The sequence below is a fragment of the Palaemon carinicauda genome, chromosome 10, assembly GCF_036898095.1.
Source record: "Palaemon carinicauda isolate YSFRI2023 chromosome 10, ASM3689809v2, whole genome shotgun sequence".
In the NCBI taxonomy this organism is placed as follows: domain Eukaryota; kingdom Metazoa; phylum Arthropoda; class Malacostraca; order Decapoda; family Palaemonidae; genus Palaemon; species Palaemon carinicauda.
Window position 1 is genome coordinate 137,467,027 of NC_090734.1, and position 7,500 is coordinate 137,474,526.

Here is a 7,500-nt window from a genome sequence, read left to right on the forward strand (position 1 = left end):
GCAAGAATAGCGATTAAAAGAGAGTCTTTCCTATATAATAAAGAGTAACGTGTATGGTTTTATATATATATATATACTGTATATATATATATATATATATATATATATATATATATATATGTGTGTGTGTGTGTGTGTGTGTGTGTGTGTGTGTATATATATATATATATATATATATATATATATATATATATATATATATATATATATATATATATATATATATGTGTGTGTATATATATACGTATATTTCTTTCCTGTCACATTCACGGGATTGCCAGACATATAAGTACTCGGTCTCTCCCTATCCCTCGGATACGGGGGAGAGAAAGTAGTCATACTCTGGTGAAAGGGATACCCAGAGAGGTATACTCAGAAACCACAATCTCTCACAAATTGCCCAAACTGCCGGATTGTAGTTAGGAAAGCGGAAGGGTCTGGGAAGGGTTGAATCCGTGTGTTTGCATATCTATCTAGATAATTATACTTCATTTTCGACGGCCCTGGGTACACTAGTATACATACGGAAGTACATCATGGAAATATTGAAAGGTGAAAAACTATGAGAAGAAAGATGGAGAAGGGGTAAAAGATTTTTGTCGTGAACGCTACGATTGCTCGTTCAAGTATTACTCTAAATTTACATCAAAATCTAGGTCTCTCACTACAGCAGGTTGCATGTTTCAAGAAGTTACCACCCACAATCTTCTGAAAAGCACCAAAAAGAGAATCATCAATCTTAAATAGTTTCGAAGGAAGAATATTCTCAAGTATACTTGGAAAAGAAAAAATTGTGAGAAAAATACTACGACATTATATGCATGAAATAATAAAATGAAAATCTGGATGTAGCTGTATTGGTGAAAAGAAGAGTAATTGAAATTATATTTGTTACTTATCAAGCTATAGTTGAATCAAGATAGGCGTAGAAATGTTGTTGTAAATTTGATTAGAAAATTACTGTTTGATATAAAGGAAGAAAGCACCCAAAATGGAGATGAATACTACAATATAAGCATATTGTACGTAGGTAATGTTTTGGAAGGTCTGTGCACCGGAATCTTATAAATAACACTGTAGTTGAAATATGAATGTGACGGTGGGGTTATTTCTATCCTTGATAAGGGTAACATGGGTAACTATTAAATATCAACTCTATAATTCTCGTGTTCATAGCTCTTACTTTATATGCTGCTAAAAATAATGAGACATTAGAAGCTAACAAATAATGCAGATTGAAATTTCCCCAATGAAACGAGAATTTCACTGAAATCCAAATTGAAGTTCTGGCTTAGCTTACGGAAACGTTAATGGACATGAAAGATTTTATTGTACTGCAAAAAGATGTTGATGAAGATTACATGTCAAACAAAGATCTTTTATCCTTAAAGGCTGTTTCGTTTTGGTTACAATAACATGTTATAAACTAGCATTTATAATAACGACTCCATAGCCAATATGTACCCTACCATGAAGAAGCAGTTATTCAAAAATACGTGAGAGAAGTTTGAAGAGGATGGACTTAAATAAATAATCCTCTGCAGAATAGTGATAAATTCAGAATACAAAGTCTACGATATGAAGGCCTTCTGTCAATCCCACAGTAATCATAACATCTATTTTCCTTGATTCCAAAAAGATCACTGGATGGTTCATTACAACTGCATTAGAACATCATCATCCTTTTTTTATCATTATTACGATTATTTCATCATCATTATGAGTATAATAATAATAATAAGGATAGGGAAGTGGGGAAAATGGGGAAAGGAAGAGTACCCCTGGATACAATCCAGTTTATAGCTCAAAGGCAGGTACTCGGGATGGGAAAGATTAAGGAAATAGGGAGAAAGAGAAGTACAGAAGAAGACTAACGGAGGGGCAGACCCTCTTGCGATATTAGGGAATTGGTATTATTATTTGTTTTACTATTTTATATTATTATGAGTATAAGGAGCCGAGATGTAACTCTATGTTGAAACGCTGAAGGCTACAAACCCAAAGATCACAATATAGAATGGAGAAGTAAAGAATAACTTATAAAAGTGGAATAACAATAAAACCTAAAACAATAGGGCAAATGACAAATAGGTAATAGATAAGTTATAAGACAAGACTTACATCACACTCCTCAAAAATAAATCATTATCGCCAGGTTTCAACTGCTAAAGTTCCACCTAATCCATTATATGATAAGGAAGATTTTGTCACTCCAGAATTAAACTTCTAGAATACTATGTAGTATTGAGCCTCGCAAAAGAAAAGACCACACAATAAAAAATTACTCTATATCAAGTACTAAGTGGTGGATGGAATACTTTGGGAAGTTCTGAATGCTAGAGATGGAAATTTTACACATCACACTCTTGAACAGCGGTTCTATATGTCAATATCCACATTAAGGACAAGGAATTATATAGAGCTTAAGTTTTTGCCCAATAATTTTATGTGAGACATCAGTTAAAAACTGAAAAGAAGAACAATATTCAAAATGCGACTTAATAAAGGAATGAAAACCTTTTAAGGATAAAGGTCTCCGAAAAATGAAAGGCATTCCCACTCAACAAATCGTTTGTACTATTGAAGAGGAGAAATGCCTCTCAAAACAGGATTAGCAATCAAGAATGGAACCTAGAATCTTTCAAAATGATTAGCCAAAAAATCAATAATGATACTAAGGATTGGCGTACACACAAGAAGTACTATGGAAACGTCTATTCATATACTGTAGACTTGAAAGACCAGAATCAAGAGATTTCTTTGCATCACTGAAATGTTTAAGAAGAACATCAAACATACCAGCAAACTATGATACACATTACTTGCACCATATATATTCAGGCGTTTTGATAACCGAAATTGAATAATGTATATAATATGACTGTTATATCGACCAGAAATGAGCAGGACTAGAGCTACAAAAAAAAACCACATTACATAATAGCTTGACATTTGCAATTCTCCAACAAGTACAAAAACAACCTCTTCCGGCTACAATATGAAAGATAGCAAGACCACTTAGTAATCAGATGTCTTTGAAAGAATAAAACAAACTTTGTATATACGACTAAAAAATCGTTCGTCACGTAAGGAGTGATAAACAACTAGCAAATGTTCCTAATTAAAGCTTAAGAAAAGTCATCTCATTAGTACTCACTAAACTATAAAATATCGTAAAGAAAATAGCTTTCGTGTTAAGCATCTACCTGGAATTTTTCTTTGAGAGTCAGAAGAACAGTTCCCCTTATTTGTACAAGCCACTGAATTCTAGGAAATTGTGGCGCACGTGTTTCATACACGCTCATACACTGTAATGCTATTGCTTTTTTTCCTCTCTCGTTCTCTTCCGCATTGATAATAGAAAAACCTGTTTAAGCTTGCCATCGCATGTTTCACATTATTTGAATTTTGTGCCATTGTTACCCTCAAATGTATGTATATAAGCTCGTTATCTTATTGATTAAACTTACTAACATTCACCTTGCCTCTCTGTTAGCCGCCACATCACACAATTGGTGACCGGGGGAGGAGCAGTTCCCAAACACCTTTTCTCCCACCACTGCATATTACTATATAAAAATCTACGAATTAAGTATAAAACTTCTCCATCTCCTGTTTTATGAAAACATACATATATAATCTTCATTGTTAATCTTTATTCTTATTGCCTTTATATCCCGCCTGCTCAATGTACTTTCCAAATATTCATGGCATAATTTGTTCTTGTATTTCATATTTTCTTTTACTCGTTCGTGGTCTAAAGTTCATTGTAACGATTTTTTTCTAACTCCCTTTATCTTCCGATAAACTAGACTAGCCCCTCGTAAGATTTGCACAAACGTTGAATAATGACACTGAATTTATTCAAATACTGTTGATCGATTCAAAATAAACGCCTTTATTTCGACATTTAGATAAAATGATAAACTTGGCATCAAAACATGTTTCATGAGAAAGCCTAGTACACAGCCATGCGGGATGTGATCTTCAGAAAAGACGAAAGTCACGCCTTGCGAGGAATCATTAATCGAGGTGTTACCCCGAAAACCTTCGAATATATTACAAACTAATAGTGGCCATGGCAATGGGAACCCCCCCCCCCCCCCCCCCCCCCGCCCCAGGACCAAACGAAGCGTATACATACGTAGCCAACAATACAACTTTTCCCCAAGATGTGTAAATCTCACAAAAAAAAAAAAAAAGACTTCATCAGACACACTACCGCCACACTCAAAAGACGTAAGTTGGCGCACACAAATCAGAGGACAATACACCTACACTACATCGATATCCACAACCGGAATCCCTGCTGAAAGAACTAATAGATGGAACTCATCGTTCACAGGGAGAACAACCAAGGGAAAATTAAAATAACTAGAGCTGTAAGCATCAACCTCCAAAGGCCAACACTGGACATTCAACAAGAATCTAAATACACTCAAGCAGAAGTGGGAAGTAATGTAGCGAAATGCCCTTAAGCATCTGAGTTCATGCTCTCTTCCACAAGAATGTCGCCTCCCATGACCCCGACATCACAGTGGTCTTGACCATCTGACCTGCTAATAGTGTATTTGTGTTTGCATATGTAAAGATATTAAAGCATATACTCAGTTAATTTCCTAATAATCTTACAAGGATTTCTGGAATTATGAAATATTTTCTATCTTTATTTTTCTTCTTCATAAAGATAACATTTAAAATATCATTTCTAAATAAATAAATCATAATTTTATCTAAATCCTTATAAATAAAAGGAAACATAATATAACGTATATTATTTATAACTTGATAACAACAAAGCCTTGTTGAAATAATTAGGCATCAATAGAATAAATGAAAAAGAATAAATCTTAAGAAAGTAAGAGAATACGAGGAAACCTGTAGGAAACACGTTGTGGCCACTAAGGCTAGTGCCTTCAAAGAAAATTGCTTCAAAAGCAGCCGGAGAAGATGGCCTCACTATTGATTTAACAATAGATGGAGGAAATTTCATAGCAATAAAACTCGCTGAACTTTGCACAAAAGGTCTGCAAGAATGCTCTATATCTACGGCTTGTAAAAACTTTATCCTTATACTAATACAAAAAAAGGGGGACATAAAAGAACTGAAAACTTATTGCCCAATAAGTTTTCTCCCAGTAATATATGAAATATTTACAAAGATCCTATTAGGCCGAGTAGAAAGATAGCTAGACTTTACTCAACCAAGGGAGCAGGCAGGATTTAGAGGCGGGTATTCAACAACTGACCATATACATATAATTAACCAGCTAATGAAAAAAATTGATAGAATATGACAAACAACAATGTATGGAATTAATAGACTATGACAAAGGTCTTGATTCTGTCTACACTTCTGCAGTAATGACAGCCTTTCAAAAATAAGGAATAGTAGAATCTTGTGTTAGAACACATGAAGATATCTATACCGAAAGTACAGCAATCCTAAATCTACAAAAATTTAGTGAGAATATCCCAATAGGGGAAAGTTAGACAGAAAGACTCCACCTCTCCTAAATTATTCACAGCGGGCCTAGAAGAAGTTTCCAAGAATTTAGATTGGAAAATTATATGAATTAATATTAATGGGGAATACATTAACAACATCAGATTTAGAAATGATATAGTTCTGTTTAGTGAATTATGGGAGGAGTTACAAAAGATGATATATGATTTGAATAGAGAAAACAAAAATAGAGGACTGAAAATTAATATGGGTAAAACCAAGATAATGTTCAATGGAAATGCAGAAAAAAACAAGTGAGCAAGTCCTGAACGCGGACATGGTCCTCGTAGAGGACATACCTCCGCCAAGGTGACCTAGAGCGCCATATGTCCTAGAATCATGAATTGATGTGACTTCGACTTTCACATGACCTTGACCTTCACGTGACCTTCAAGTGACCTTGACCTTCACGTGACCTTGACCTTCACATGACCTTGGCTTCAAGTGACCTTGATCTTCAAATGTACTTGACCTTCACGTGACCTTGACCTTCAGGTGACCTTGACCTTCACGTGACCTTGACCTTCACGTGACCTTGACCTTCAAGTGACCTGCTTGACTTTTGACCTTCAAGTGATCTTTGTTCATTTGCCACTGATACTTAATATGACATTGATATAATGCACCAATATGACCTTGACCTTTGACCTTTATAAATTTGAACATCACCCATGGGTTGCGCCTGGACTAGGACTTCCCTGTTGGCTTATGCAAAAGTCAGTGCTTTATTTCTGTCTCTTGATATGGCCACTTATGTCATAGTGACACCAGTGACCCCTGTGACCTTGACCTTGGGGTGACCTTGACCAAAATTTAATCAGTTCTTCCAAACACATTGGGGAACTACTTGGCCAAGTTTGAAGTGATTCCGTGTAGAAATGTGGCCTCTACGTTGTCCACAGACAGACAGACAAACAGAGAAACAAACAAACAAACAAACAAACAAACCGAACCGAAAACATAACCTCCGCCGCTTGGCGGAGGTAAAAATTACTGTTATGGACATACGTACTTAGAACTGACCGACAGTGCATTTCCCCAGGACATGAGATCAAAATTAAAAGAAGGATAAGCATGGAATGAAGAGCTTTTAGTAAACAAAACGAGATTATGAAAGTAAAATGAACCTTTCTCTAAAAATAAAGTATTTGATCATATGATCCTAAACTTATGCATCGGAATCCTGGAGTCTTACTAGAGCCTTCGATAATAACCTGACTACAATTCAAAGAGCTATGGAAAGAATAATTATGGGCATAACACTAGGAGATAGGAAAAGATCTACATGGATACGAGAGCAAACTAAAGTAAAGGATATTCCAGCACCATGTAAGAAAAAAGAAATGGATATGGGAAGGATATATAATGAGAATGACAGATACTAGATAGACATTAAGAAAAACAGAATGGGTCCCTAGAGATTGCAAATGAAGCAGGGCAAGGAAGAGAAGACGCTGGATTGTCAAACTAAGAAAATTTGCGGGTATACAGTAGACTTCCATAGAAAGACCATAAACAGATGAGTGGGAGATATGTCTGAGACTTTTGTCCAGCAATGAACTATAAATGGCTGATGATGAGATATATACATATATATATATATATATATATATATATATATATATATATATATATATATATATATATATATATATATATATATATATATATATATATATTCTTTAGCTACGGCCCTGTTCCATTATCTAATTACCTGTTAGCATCAATGTTACAAGTCGCTTACATTTGCTATATTTAGAAGATTTTAAAATATTTTAATATGATCAGCATATACTGAAATTTCAGAATACATGAATTACATCATATAACAAGATAATACCTTAATTTACCTTTTGTTATCAATTGCGACGTCCGTCAACAGCGGTTGTGAACATCAATCTTAACAGGGTGCGGCATCTGGTGACCTCAGGGACGTGATGAAGCTTTTCAAAAGCGGCGAGGTGGATAGGTGTTAAAGGATACAAAGTCAAACC